Here is a 15,969-nt window from a genome sequence, read left to right as displayed (position 1 = left end):
GGCAAAAATAAATATTACCCTAGCTTCCTAATCACCAACAAGCTTCAGTTTATCATAATATTTGGGGTTATTAGCTCCCAAGAAAGTGATGAAGAATGGATAAAATCATGGAAAAGGGGTCCTTTTGTAAATACAAAATCGCGACCAAGATGTCAGTCCCAGCAAGTCATAAATGACTTAGGGTATCTATGGCAAAGCTCTAATATTGAAAATAAGCAGAAATATGGATAAGTATTTACTCTAGTCATGAGAGATTCCAACCTTTTCTACACTTTTATAAAGATTTAGTCTTGGAGCATACCCCGAGCAATGGATCTATGGATTTACACTCTCTTATTCATGGCTTTCATTTGTGCATCTATTATATATCAAGATACACATCTCTCCATATGGGACAGAAGATGATGATGGTATTGATCATATGAATGTTGGGTAAGGCCCAATAATTTGATAATGTTGATGATATTGATTATATATTTATCGATTCAAGTTCAGATATTGATTATATATATTACCAGTTTGAGTTTAGAGAATGATTATGATATTGCTTATATATTTACTGGTTCAAGTTTGTATATTAATTTTATATTTACCAGTTCTAGTCCAGATATTGAGTATATATATTTACTAGTTTGATTCTGAAGGATGATTATGATATTGATAATGATATGATGGTTGTTTTCATGGATTATATTTGGCGTTCATTTTTTCATGTCCATTGCCTATCACTAGTATGTGCCTATATCTATCAGCCTTTTGGGGGTTGCAAAGGTATAGGTGATGAGTATGGATTATGATGTATAATATGATGATTGAACCTTCTGAGCCTGGGGCAATGAGGGTTTGTGAAGAGCTCAGTTGGAAATTGTTTGTCTGGACTCTCCAATTACTCACATTGTCGTTGCTATTGTTATTATTATTGTTGTGATCGTTCTTATCTCTAGTGTGTGACAGTTTGGTTAATAATTCGGTATTGAGATTATAAGTATGATTCTGGCTCTTCTATCTTATGATTTTATTAGTATGCATGATTTAGTCATAATTAAGCGTGTGAATTAGAAAGCCTAAGTATATTGCACTAGTTCCTACTATGATCCTGAGGTCTTAAAATGTTATCCTGCTGATTTAGGTTGTACTTCAAGTTGACCTTGTTTATATATATATATATATATATATATATATATATATATACATATATATATATATATAGCTACGGCATTTCCATATCCCTTCCTTCGTTCATTTAATTAGATTGTATATTCATCCCTTGGCTTGTGTACTATTATATATATCTTTTTTTCACACTTTATTTGTATATATATATATATAGCGAAGGCATTTCCATATCCCTTCTTTCCTTTATTTGATCAGATTGTATATTCATCCCTTGGCTTGTATACTATTATATACATCCTTCTTTTCACCTTTATTTGTATATTGGCTGGTGATATATGATATAGTGTTGAGATTCCTGAGTATGGTTGGAATAGGATAGCTCATCCTTAATACTTCCTTAGCCTTATTATGTTAGTTTCTTGGACATGAATAGGATAGTTTATCCTTACTATCTCATCAGCTTTCTTATGTGGTTGTTGGACATTTGGGTGTAGTTTTTGTTCCGTTTATATGTTATATTTATCTAAATTATCTTTTTAGCTTAATTGAAAGTTTCTTACTGAGTACCATGTGTTTGGTACTCATACTACACTTTTATGGCCTGCAGATTATAGTATGATCTTTCCCCAATGTTGTGTACGTCATACAGAGCAGCCATGGTTTGGAGATATAGGTGCTCTCCTAATGTTCAAAGTATTACTTTCCTCTCTCTTATGTACTAGACTAGACTCTATGTTGTATTAATATATGGTTATATCTGTATATTCATTTAGTACCTCATTTGTATCCTTTTTATGTTAGAAGCTCTTGTACTGATTTCGCTAGGTTTTGGGTTATCTTATTTACATTGGTCTTTTATTACATCAATTCTACATTCTTCCCTTCATTTTTTTGGTAGTTTGTTTCTAGCAGTTCTGAACTACAGGATTGGTTTATCTACTTTTGAGCCCCATCATGACCTGAGAAATTGGGTTATGACACAATACAAGGACAAGGGATGTATATTACAATTTGAATAAATAGGGAAAGAGAGTGATATACGGTAATACCATATATATATTATATATACATATATAGGACTAATTAAAGATAATAACCTGAGGAAGTGTGCCTAACATCTCAAGGAATCATATCCAAGTAAGGAAGCTAATGCTAGCATAATCAAACCCTCTAGCCTAAGTGTGAAAAATCATGATGTAACTTAACCATAACATATCTTACTATAAAAAAAGAACAAAAAAATTACCAACAACCTCGGATACCTATCAATAATCATCTTGCCACAAAATAACCATAAGAACCAGCAACAAAGTAACCAGCTATTCCGAACAAACAATAATCTAACCGGTCCCCCTTAAGCTTAAAAGGTTCAAGTAGAACTCAATAAATGGAAATCAATCTTATACCTATACAACCCCCCATAAGGTCGATAGATATAAGAACCAAACAATTATGTTGGTTATAGGCAATGCATATGAATGAATAAACACACATAAACAATAGTGAGCCATATTTGATCCAAGTGCCGACTATACCAAGTGTATACACCTCTTCGAAATTAGTAGCTCACAAAGATAGGACATATGTTGACCATCCTTCTCCAGTACTGTGGCTCACAGACAAAGGGACTCGTAGGGCACTTGGGATATTCGTACACTGAGTGGTCCCAAATCAGGACTTCAAATAACAACCATCATAATCAATCTACTTTTTCCAGTACTTGAGAGATATAAATATAAGTACAATAAGTGCACAACCTCAAAACGTGACTAAATGAGTGAAAATCTATAAATCCATTGCTTGAGAGAAATGTTGGGACTAAATTTGCATAATATCATAAAAAGGGTCAGAAACTCTTCTACTGAAGTAACTAATATAGGTAATAGAGAGGATCAATAATGGAACAAAATCCATCTCGATCTAAGTTCCAAAATAGTATATTTAGTTCCAAAAGCTCATAATTTACTAAATAAACTGGTAAGATTCCCGTTATAGAAGAAATCCATTTTTAAAGTTAAAAGTAGGAATAAATCCCTTTTTTAAATATAGTAGTAAAATTAAGAGTTTGGTTGGTATGGCATCATACCAATAAATGAATAATAATGCACCTAAAGTATGCATGCCATCACCAGTATCCAAGCAATATAACCATAAACATCTATAAACTATAACCACATCCTTACAAGGGGTTATACTAACCTATTGTTGACCTGGTATTGAAACCATGGCCTCAGGACCATAATATACAATTCAATATAATATTAACACCATAAATTAGAAGACTAAGGTAAACGAGGTCATAAAGCTACTACAATGTTCTAATTGGGAAATATCATCAAAATACTAAGTAATATGCTAAGTATTATAAAGGGTTACTTATGTAAATCTAAGGTTAATCAAATGTCATGACCCAACTTCTCAGGTCATGATGGCACCTACTATAATCCACCAGTAGGTAAGATAACCCATAGTTCAAAACTACTAGTAATGGACTACCAAGAGAAAAGAAGGAAGAATGTAGAATAAATATAGTAAAAGACTAAAATACATAAAATAGTCCCAAAACTTGGTGGAATTAGTACAAGAGCCGTAAATGTAATAAGATTACGAAATGAGCTAATAAGTGAATATATAGATACAACCCATCTCTAGATACCACATAGAGACTAGTCTAGTACGTAAGAGGGAGAATAGGAATACTCTAAATGGTGAGAGCTCGCCCTATATCTCTGAACCATAGCTACTCCACAAGCCGGACACAATAATAGAGAGAACTCATACTATGATCTGCAGGCTGCAGAAGTGTTATATGAGTACCAAACATATGGTACTTAGTAGGTAACTACCAACTGAGCTTTAAAGATAATGCAAATATAATAGCATGTAAGCACAAATGTAAACTACACCCAAATATCCAAAAAAAAACCTACATAATAAAGCTAATGAGACAATAAAGATAAACTATTCTATTCATGTCCAAGAAACTAACATAATTAGGCTGAGGAGGTATTAAGGATAAACTATCCCATTCTAGCCATACCCAGGATACTAAGCATTATACTATATATCACTGGACATTATACAAATAAAAACAGAAGAAGAATGTATATATATATATACAAGGCCAAAAAATTGGTATACAACATAAATAAATAAGAGGGGGGGATATACGATAATACCATAACTACTATGTACATATACATAAGTAAGGTTAACTTAAGATACAACCTAAGTAATCATACTAGCATCTTAAGGCCTCATAATCAAAGTAGGAATTAGTGATAACATTACGGTCCAAATCCACAATACTTAACCATTGGATAATCATGCAGAATAAATAACTGTAATATAAATGAATCAGAAACATACCTTAAATTTTAATACCAATCAAATAATCCAAGTTGTCATAAACTAAACATAATAACAATAATAGTATAAAGCAATTGGCTAGTCCAGACAAGTAATACCTAGCCTTTCATAAACCACTGTTTTCATTGGCTAAAAAGTTTCAATAAACACTCAAAAAACAATAGTCAGTACATATACCTATTCAACCCCCGATAAGGATGATAGAGACAAACACCACATAATATACTACAAATAGTACTCATACCTATACCTATGCAACCCCCCAGAAGGTTGATATGTATAGGGCATACTAGTGATAGGCAATGTGCATGCAAGAATAAATGCTAAGTAAGTTCATAATACCATAACTGATCCAAGTACCATGATGTAAAATAGTGTATACACCTCTTCCAGCTCGACGACTCATAAAGGTAGGACCTACGACAACCTCACTTCTCTGACATGATGTCTTACGGACGAAGGGGTCCTTAGGGGATTCATGAGTACCTGTATACACCAACCATATAGCGATTTAGTATTTTCAATAATCATTATCATCATCAATCCACTCTGTACAATACCAGATAAATATATACATATATATATGCATATAATATGTGCAGGCTAGAACGTGGCTAAAAGAGTGTAAGTTTGAGTTGAACTACAGGACTAAATTATCATAAAAGTATGGAAAAGGTCAAAATATCTCACGAATGAGGAAAATAGTAATAGAAAAATTGTGGATCATAACCTATCTCGATGAAATCTCTAAAACATCAATTTCAGTCTCAAGGGCACATAAGTTATTCATTAAGATGGTTATTCATCAAGATTGTGTGATTCTAGTTATGAAAGAATCTACTTTAAAAGTAAAAAGTGGAAACAATTCCTTTTTTAGGAAAAACAGTAATAAAACCATATTTTAAGTTTGAGTCGTACCATTTACTATCTAAGTGATCAAGAATGCACCGAATCCATGCATGCCATAACCATTATCGAAGTAATATGATCATAAGCATCAACTGTCAATAAACTATAGCCACTTCCCTTACAAGGATAAAACTCTTCTCGAAATCCAACTAATACCATAGACATGGCCTTGCGCCTAATAATATATATCTGACTTAACCATAGCATCATAATCTGAGAAAAATCATCATAATAAACTAAGTAACACATTAATAATTATACTACAGGCTTATTAGTCTCAACTATGGATAACTTATGAGCGTCCTAAGGTAATAAAATCATAGAATCATATAAGTATTTTGCCTTAAGGGTCAATTACCTTTCTAGCCCCCAAATTCATAACTTAGGGTAAGTCATGGTGTTCTACCCACAATCACATCTAACATCCCTAGCTAACCTAAAACATATATAACACACCATCTCAAGAAGAAGAGTAGACAGAATTTTACCTCAATGCTGAACTATAATTCTTTAATCATCCACGAATTGTCCATCTTTACTCCATGATCTCAAAATGTTGTCACACTATAAAAATAGTAATATATGTATTTTTAGGAGTAAAATGATGCTCATATTGCTATAATAAGGTTTGGGTTAAATTTTAAGTCAAAAATGGGCCCAAGGGGCCAATAAATAGAATCCAAAATTGAACCCATCACGAGGTCTTTCGAAGGACAAGGAAATTATGATCAAAGTTTGAGCACAAATAGGGCGCAAATCAGGTCTCAAATCAAAACTTAAAGTTTAAAAATTCAATCCCTAATTTATTAGAATTCTACCAAGAATTGGGATAGAACTTAAAGGGAAAATCAATGGGAATTGACCAAGAGTTAGTAAGCTTACGTTAACTTAAGTGGATGATTTCCCACTTATTCATCTCTTTGATCTTCTAATTTGGTGTAAAAATAGTGGAAGAAGTGATGGAAAATTGAGTGGAGAAAGAGGATTAAATAGTGTCAAGTGTCTCTTAAGTTATCACCCTGTTGCTCAGGAAACAGACGCTTAAGCGACACACCTATAGCATACGTGATATGGCATGAGGGGTCGGGTATCGCTTAAGCAATCTCTAAGCTGCTTAAGCAATACATACTTAAGTGAGCTCAGTGATTGCTTAAGTGCCCATTGACCATTTGGTAAATGTCACTTAAGCGATAACATGTCGCGTATGCGGGGTCCGCTTAAGCGTTTGCATCAATAAGCTGATGCACCAGATTTGGCTAAGTTTAAAATAGACTTTGATTGGGTTCTTGAGATTCTTTTGGAACCCTATACTATAACACTTGAGTCTGTACCCCGAACGCTAATGGTGCTTACAACCTCAAAGGACCACAAGCTAACCCATGACTAGTACCTGCTGTGAGCTCTGGATAATAAAACTAAAAGTGATGTGGAAAATAGGCTAAAATGCCATAAGGTTCAAAATCTAAAATACTGGTAAATAATAACATCTGATAAAATATCTGAAATCTGAATACTGACTGAACTTGTCTAGTCTGATAAGTATCTAACTGAACTGCCTGGATATGGAGCTGATAGGATAATCCCCTAACTAACTCCGACTACTGAAGTACTGAAGCTTCTAAAAATATTGAAATAAAATCACATCCTTGATAGATGAGGACTTACTACTAAATTACTAGTGCTAACTGAATCTTTCTATGTGCGGTCAGGAATCTGATCATTCAAACCTATGATATGAGACATCATAGCATAAAAAAAAAGTATGTGTCAGTACGTGGAAGGTACTGGTATGCTAGATAAGTTAAGGATGAATGAAAGGGTTCATATGCATGAACAATAACTGACTGAATGATATAGAGTAACTATATAAAAGAGTACATGGATAACTGAAACTGCTATAAATATTGAGTATGCAATACTGTGCATATACATGTATACTGTAATTAAGCTTTTACTGAAGCTGAGTTTGAGTTTTGATAACTGAGTAACTGATATCTGAGATTACTAATAACTAAGTTACAAAACTGATTAACTAAATCTAAAAGTCCTGATTCTGTAGAACTGAACTGAGTTCTATACTGAGACTGTGGGAAGTAATCATCTAACTGACATACCCTAAATAAGATAAGTAGGGCCTAACCTGTAATCCCAGTTGGAAGGGTATAAGTACTGTTCCCTGGGTAAAGATATGAAAAAGAGTTAGCCTCATATGGCAGGTACTCTAATGATAATGGTGGTACCCTCAACTGGTTGGTTGATATCTCAACTTATGCTGGCTACGTAGTTCTAGAATACAAGGACTGCATCTAAGGATCACACCCTCTATTGGTTGGTGATCCCTTATTCTTGGGTTCACTCCGTGCTGAATCCTACTCCCTACTGAATAAAGAGTAAATTGATTATACTGAGCTAAACTAGACTGATACTTAGTTTGGTAACTAACTGAGTTTACTGAGTTCTATAACTAACTGAGTTCACTATTTCTATTAACTTGTTGAGTACTATTATTTCATGTCATGACTGAGACTATTCTATAACTACTGTAGCTCTAGGTAAATAGCTAGATTTTTGGGTATTGAATACCCCCAGGACTCAATAGCATGAAAATAAAGCATAGCATGATCTTGAAAAGCACAACAATGTCCACTTGTTCATAATTCATTCATAGAGACATTTTATCAAACACTTGTAGGGCATAATCCTATACATGATTTGGACCACACAATAACATGTCATGATTCCACTATTTACTTCACATAGGGTTTTTAGCAAACACTTGGGGAACATGGATTATTTAGTATGGTAATGGCCAACACATCAACATCCATGAATAAATACTCAATTGAAAATTCAAGGGTTTACCATGCAAGTCATATAATTCATCACATAACTATTTTAATTTCATGTAAACTTATAATTAATCATGAATTAAAACCCAACTACTACCATGGACATGAACACAATCAAGTTCAAGCATGAAGTTCATAAATCTGAGATTTTCTAAGTTTAAAAAGGGTTCTTGTACTACATGGGTAAAAGGAACCCATGAATGAACACCTAACATACCTAGGTATATATATTCTTGAAGGTTGTTGGAGAAATTCTTGAGTTTGTTCTTGATTTCTTGAAGATAGGGTTTTGCCCCTTTGAGAGAGAATGTTTTTAATCTTGAGAAAAGTAAGGAAATAATGAGATAATGGGTTATTTAGGGGTTTAATTTCTTGTTTAGACTGATTAGGGCCATGGAAAAATACCTAATTACCCCTGGGAAGATTTAAAAATTCATCACTGAAAAACCTGATCTAGGCCCTTGGCGTGATATGGCGCTATTGTACCATGACACTAGAAATTGACAATTGCAAACTAGTTCATCAACACGATGCGATGGAATCATGAAACCCCTTTGTATGGAAATTTTACCCTCGGCACGATGAGCCATGATCGTGGAGTCACATTGAAAAGTGATATGCGGGAAAGTGGCTGGTGGCGCAATCTGGTGGGATCGCGGGAGCTCACTAGATTTTACAATTACCATTTGCACCCCCTCCGCGATGCGTTGAAGTGCCAATTGGCCCACTATTTTACTAAAAATGTTATAACTCTTCACCTGGGTATCGAATTTAGGCAAATTTTATATGGTTAGAAAGCTAACTGAATTTCCTATGAAATGGTAATCTCTAAACTGAAAAATAATGAGTAGTTCAAAAAAATTATATGAAATATCTCATGTACTGAGTGTTAAAATAAGCTAAGGAAGTACAGGGTATTACAATATCTCTCCCTTAGGAACATTTATCCTCAAATGAGATTAATTAAGTTGAGAAACACTAATAGACTGAGTTACACACTGAACATGCATATTTGATACATGGAATACATGACTAAAACTACTGATAAGCGGAGTTTTCATGTTGAACACGTTATCTAATGCATGGGTACATGGCTAAACTGATTCATGAATGCATGACTGAATATGCAACGGTAATGGATACTAATTTTATAACTGTAACTAAACATGGAACTGAGCAGATCTAAGGAAGACTATTACCTTAAGCTGAATCTGAATTTATGAAGAAGAGGTGAGGATACTTGGTCTGTATATCTACTTCTGCTTCCCAAGTAGCTCCCTCAACGGACTAATTTTACCAAAGAACTTTGACTAAGGGAACTTCTTGGTTGCTCAGTCTACGAATTTGACAATCGAGGATCTGGATTGGAATCTCTTCATAAGAGAGACTATTCTAAAAATTTATGTCCTCTAAGGTGACTATAACTGTTGGGTCACCAACGCATTTCTTTAGCAAGGAGACATGAAATATTGGCGCACTGAAGCTAGATCTAAAGGCAACTCAAGCTCATAAGCTACCCTTCCGAAATGACTGAGAATTCTATAAGGAACGACATATCGAGGATTGAGCTTTCCCTTCTTGCCGAACATCTTTACTCCCTTCGTGGCTGAGATTTTTGAGAATACAAAATCATCGATCTCAAACTAGAGATATTTACTGAACACGCACGAATAGGAACATGAGAACATAACTGAGCCTAAGATATGATACATGAACTAAATATCATGACATGAACTGAGCCCCTGAATACATAGCTTATAGCTGAGATTGGAACATGAGGGTCAACTTATGAGTACCCACTATTGCAAACTGGATTCGTTACGTGAAGAAAAAATCGAAGGTTTAGGTTATGAAAGCTCGGGGATTATAATGTATCTCCTCCTTGGGATGATACATCCCCTGAAGGATACAAACTTGGCTGAGCTACTAAGGAAATACTGGGACATGCACAGGGCACCTATGAACTGAATCGTGACTGAATATCTAGGATTGAAACTAAGGCATGATACATGAACTGAGCTAAACTCGCAACTACCTGTTTGCTCCATCTTAGAATAGTTACATTCATGAGACTTCGAATAGTGTGTCTAGATGGAAAGATGGGAAACCAAACCATACAAACTTGTTTGCCTTACTGCTAAATTGAATTGCTAGCTTTACGGGCTAACTCATGCTGAAAACTTGTACTCAAATAGAGAATTTCTTTGACACTCTATCTATAGAGTTCTAGTGACTTTAGGGAGCAAGGAATCTTGCCATGGGCTGAATAAAATATTTGAATAAGAAATCATATCCTGGCTAAAATTTTGTAATATGAGGTGAGGCCTACGCAACATCATCTAAGAAAGAGTGACTAAGCCGTATGCACTACAACTATGAATTTTAAAGCTGAGACATATTCCTTGAATACTCTCTAAACTATACTCTTCACCTTAGTACGGCACTTCACCTGAAACTACTGAAAATACTTGCATGGGCGCTGAGCACGAATGCATAAACATACTAACTTATCTAATTAACTGACTGGCTAATAGTTAAATATTGGTCATGTAAGATTAAACTGTACTTAGTATGGACTAAAACTGTAGAGTATTAGTATAATGCATATGAGGTAAGGACTGACTGACCAACATGAGATACGGAGCATGAATCCGTGTAAACTGTATTATCTGAGAGTGTTGGACCAAGCATATAATATGATTTCGAAATACTGATAGCTCAATAACTGATAATTGTACGCTATGGTCAAGTAAACCAAAGACTGAATTGAGTTTTGAACTGAATGCTGAAGTGAGATTATAACTGAGTTATGATAACTACATAGTGGAGACTGACATAAATCGAGGATCTGTATAGACACTCACACTCTGCATTTTCTCAACTTCTCATCTCATGAAAATTTGGATTTCCCCCTTCAGCAACTAAATATAACCTATTACTAGCCATTCACCAATTCCATTTCATAAGGAGAGATCACTAAAAGGCTAAAACATGGGGACTTAAAGTATGAATGAACACTATACAGAACTTATAACTTTAACTGAGGCCTAAGGAATAGAATATCAACATTATGAATTAGTCAAGAGATCTAAAATGAGGATATACATGACAAAATCTGAGTTTGGTTGATCATTAGGAGTGTAGCGTGAGTCATGGGAACTAAGTATACCATAAATCATGACATGAGTCATGAGCTGCATGACCTGAATTTGGAGTTTTTGTATTCATGGAACATGATTCATAACACTAAGCAAACTAGAACTCCCTATACTAGGAACTGGAAGCGCACATGATTTTCACTAACGTGCATGAATATGGGCTATTATCATAGATCTAACATGTAAGACATCAATAGATATCATGATTACTGATGGGTTTTGAGGGTCTAAATTTTGGTTCTGAGATGATCTGCGTGATCATTCTAGCTATGAGAATAGACAAGAATGTCATCGATGAAGACTACTATGAACATCTCCAAGTACTGCTTGAATGCGCAATTTATTAAGTCCATGAAAGTTATTGGGTCATTTTTAAGACCAAAGTATATGTTTAGGAATTTAAGGTGACCATACCGAGTTCTGAAAGCTATTTTTAGAATGTCACATTCTCTGACTCTAAGCTGATGATAGCCTAATCTGAGGCCTTTCCTAGAAAAGTAATTGTCCTCCTGAAGTTGGTCAAACAAGTTATCGATTCTAGGAAGTGGGTATTTATTCTTGACAGTGACTTTGTTTAACTGATGGTAATCTATACACATTCTGAGAGAACCATCTTTCTTAAGCACGAATAGAAATGGTGCGCCCCATAGGGAAATACTGGGTCTGATTAATCCCTTATCTAAGAGATCCTTTAACTTTTCTCTTAACTCTCTGAGTTCAGCTGGAGCCATTCTGTATAGTAGAATAGATATGCGTTGAGTATCTGGAAGAAGGTCTATTCAGAAGTCTATTTCCCTGGTGGAAGGAACTCTAGAAAGATCTTTGGGAAACACATCTAAAAATTTATTTACTATTGAAACTGACTCAAGCCAAGGATTTTCTGAACTAGAGTCTTTAAATCACACAAAATGATAGACACATCCCTTGGATATCATTTTTCTTGCACTAAGTTATGAATTCAACTAGCCCTTAAGTATTGTAGTACTACCTCTCTATTCAAGGATTGGTTCATTTGGAAACTAAAAATGAACAATTCTATTTCTATAATTATTCAAGGCATAGCATGAATACAGACAATCCATACCAAGAATGGCATTGAAATCCATCATCTCTAACTCTACTAAGTCTGTTGAAGTCTCTTTCTAAGATATCATAACCGGATAGTTCATGTATACCCTCCGGGCTATGATGGACTAACCCACTAGGGTAGAGACTGAGAAAGGCTCTGTTAAGATCTCTAGTTTGATCTTAAAATTGACTGCTATGAAAGGAGTTACAAAAGATAGAGAAGATGTTGGATCTAATAAGGCATAAACATGTAAATGGAAGATCTGTAATATTCTAGTGACCACATCAAGAGAACTTTCCTGATCTTATCTGGACTGAAGTTCATAAAGCCTATTTGGGCATTGCCCACTGGTGGCATTGGAAGTGGCACCCTTCAGATATGGGCGATCGAACTAAGATTAGAACGATTGAACTAGCCCTGATAACCTAACTGAGGACAATCTGTGATCCTATGGCCTGGCTTGACACACTTGAAACTTAAACCATTACCAACCCTATATGTAATGCCCTGAAAGTTTCCAAGCTAAAATTTGTCCTTAAAAGTATCAATCATGGGCTTCTAGAGTGAATTATACTCAACTCCATGTGGAATTCTTTAAACTTTAACTTTTTATTATGTAGGTAACTAAATAAGCTTTCCGCTGATAAAATAGTCATCCAAAATGGACACTTAGTGAGGGAGTTATGGCTATTTTATGTGCTAGTCATAAAACATCGTCATTCAAGTGTTTAACGCATTGCGGGGGATCCCAATTTCACATTCATCAATTTCCATTGAGACTCTGTGATCGTGGTATGTCACGGAGTGAGATAATTTCCCAATTGGTAATTTCCAGTGAGTCACCGCAATTATGGTGCATCGTAGTGGCCCATAAAATCGAGCACCAGTTATATTTTTACTCCATCTCATTAAGGGTAAAGCTGGTACTTCTCCAACCCCTTTTCATCTCTAACATAGGATTTATTCCCAAGAACACCAAAGTAAGTTTATTTTTATAAAAATCTCTCAAGAAACTCCATTAGGGTTTCAGACTAAAAAAGTCCTCATAGCTCAAGATTTAACCGTGGATTTTAGAAGATAATTGAAGATTTAGAATCCTCGCATCATAGGCTCCAAGAATCATCCATTTACTTCTTGAAATAGAGGTACGTGTGGTTGGCCTAAATTTCATGGGCATGATTTTTTAAAAGAATTTACACAAGACCTTACTATCTATACGTATACATATGTTTTTACAAATGGTGTTTTGTTTTAATAGCAATAACATTTTTTTATATGGATTTGAAAGAAATATTAAAATATCATGGGGTTTTGGCTTGCATATATTTCAATTGTTGAATTGTGGATATGTGATCTGAATTTTGAAAAGGTGCAATGTATATGAATTGTGAATTCTTTAAATCCCCTATGATAATGTTTTATACCCCACACTATACTTGTGTTAAACCATCGAGAGCATGAGTTTTTGCAATTGACATGATATTACTTATAAATGATAAAGTTTCTTGAAACTATTACATGTTAAGAACCATGGTGCATGTGTTTGATGTGTGTGAAAGTTTTATATATGTGCATGTTGTAAATGGCATGAAAAGTTAGAGAATTGATGTGGTACTGTGACTTGCAAGTCAATGGTATGATGAGACCATATAAATGTATGCTATGACAGAGTTATAGTTTAATTTAAGAGAGTTAGATGGTTACCCAAAGAAAGTACGAGTTGAAAGACTCTACGCTAGAAACCGTGATTTGCCGACATGGGATTATAGTGCCCTGCTTTGTGATCTTGTGCACTACCATGACTTGTTGACTTGATTAGGGATTTTGGTACCCTGCTGTGTGATCTTGCGTGTCCCCCTTATAGATACTTCAATCCTTGCGGCAAACTTGGATTGGGGGCTTTGCCGTCGAGTTAAGGGCTGATTCCATATAGCCCGTGGAATTACAGATTGTAGGGTGTACCATCTAGCTAAAAAGTAAGACAAAGAGTTAGTCATGATTTCAAAGAAATGTTTCAAAGTCTTTAAAATGCCCATGTGATTTCTTACTATATGATATGTATATGAAATGTTTTAAATTTCTCTCATATATATTGATTATAAATAACTATTTTGGATTAGCTCTACATACCAGTACATCTGTATTGACCCCCCTTCCCTTCCAACCTCTCAGGTTCTGAGGCACAGTCTAGGGGTCAAGATAAGCAGTAGATAATTTAGACAGCAGAAGAGATTGTGCAGTGGTAAGCCTTCTATATTTCGAAAGGCCTAATGTCTTACAGATATTCATAATTCTACAGGTTCAGTCTACTGAGGGCCTTGTCCCAGACTTCAGATAATATTGTTTTGAGATTTATTAGAGATTTTGCAAATTGAGTCAGATGTTATTTAGATATTGTTGGAGTTTTCCTTCATTGTTACTAATTTTAGAGTATGACCATGTTTCCATATTCAATTTATAATTCCATATTTTTATTTTATTATATGAATATTTTGAATGATTACCAGATAGAGTGGGACATTCGGGCCTTCATGGATCGTATGTCCATCATGGTTAGGCCCTAGTTTAGGTCGTGACAAACTTTGTATCAGAGCACGGTTCATGGTCCCAAGGTATCTGCAAATTTTGGGTAGTCTTGTTTATGGGTGTGTAGTGCGCCACACTTATAAGCAGAAAGCTACTACGCATTTAGGAAAGTGTTTCCCTTCTTTGTGATTTAGGTCGTGCTTTAGAGTCTGAATTAGAACTTTCCCCTAATCAGTGATCCATTGTATTTCAGAAAATATTCATGCCTCCTCGTCGTTCCAGCAACCAGGATACTCAAGATGATAAAGTTCGCCACATTCATGGCATGCGGACCCATAACAGAGCCCACACCCCAAAACTTATTCCTACTCCAGGAGTACCTCCAGTCCCGACCAGTCCTCCTCAAGCTCCGAGAACAAATATTAACCATCCCCATTCTTCTCAGAGGGACATATAGAATGCAGAATTTAGGCAGTTCATTCACATGCTTGCACAGCTGGTAGCCACACAGACTCAGAGGTCAGAAGATACTGGGTCTGCATCTTTCACTTCTGAGGCCATTAGGTTGGGCTAGTTCATGGGAATAAACCCACCCAAATATTTTGGCACTAAAGTAGAAGAGGACCCTCAGGAGTTCATAGATGAAATAGAGAAGATTTTTAGAGTTATGCATGTAGATCAGGTGGAAGATGTTGAGCTATCAGTGTACCAACTTAAGGATGTAGCGAGTCAATGGTACAATGATTGGGAGGATGCAAAAGAGAAGAGTGCTGAGCCCGCAGTTTGGGACGAATTCGTGGGATTTTTTCTTGACTAATTCTTTCCTCTACAGTTAAGAGAAGCCAAAGCAGAGGAATTTATGAATCTTAAACAAGGGAAGATGAGTGTCCATGAGTACACCCTGATGTTTAATCAATTGGCTTATTATGCACCAGAAATAATGTGAAATATAAGAGCCCGGATGAGGAAATTT

The sequence above is a fragment of the Capsicum annuum genome, chromosome 8 (genome assembly GCF_002878395.1).
Source record: "Capsicum annuum cultivar UCD-10X-F1 chromosome 8, UCD10Xv1.1, whole genome shotgun sequence".
Classification (NCBI taxonomy): Eukaryota; Viridiplantae; Streptophyta; class Magnoliopsida; order Solanales; family Solanaceae; genus Capsicum; species Capsicum annuum.
The sequence above is the reverse complement of the archived record's forward strand: the minus strand, read 5'-3'. Positions refer to the sequence as shown.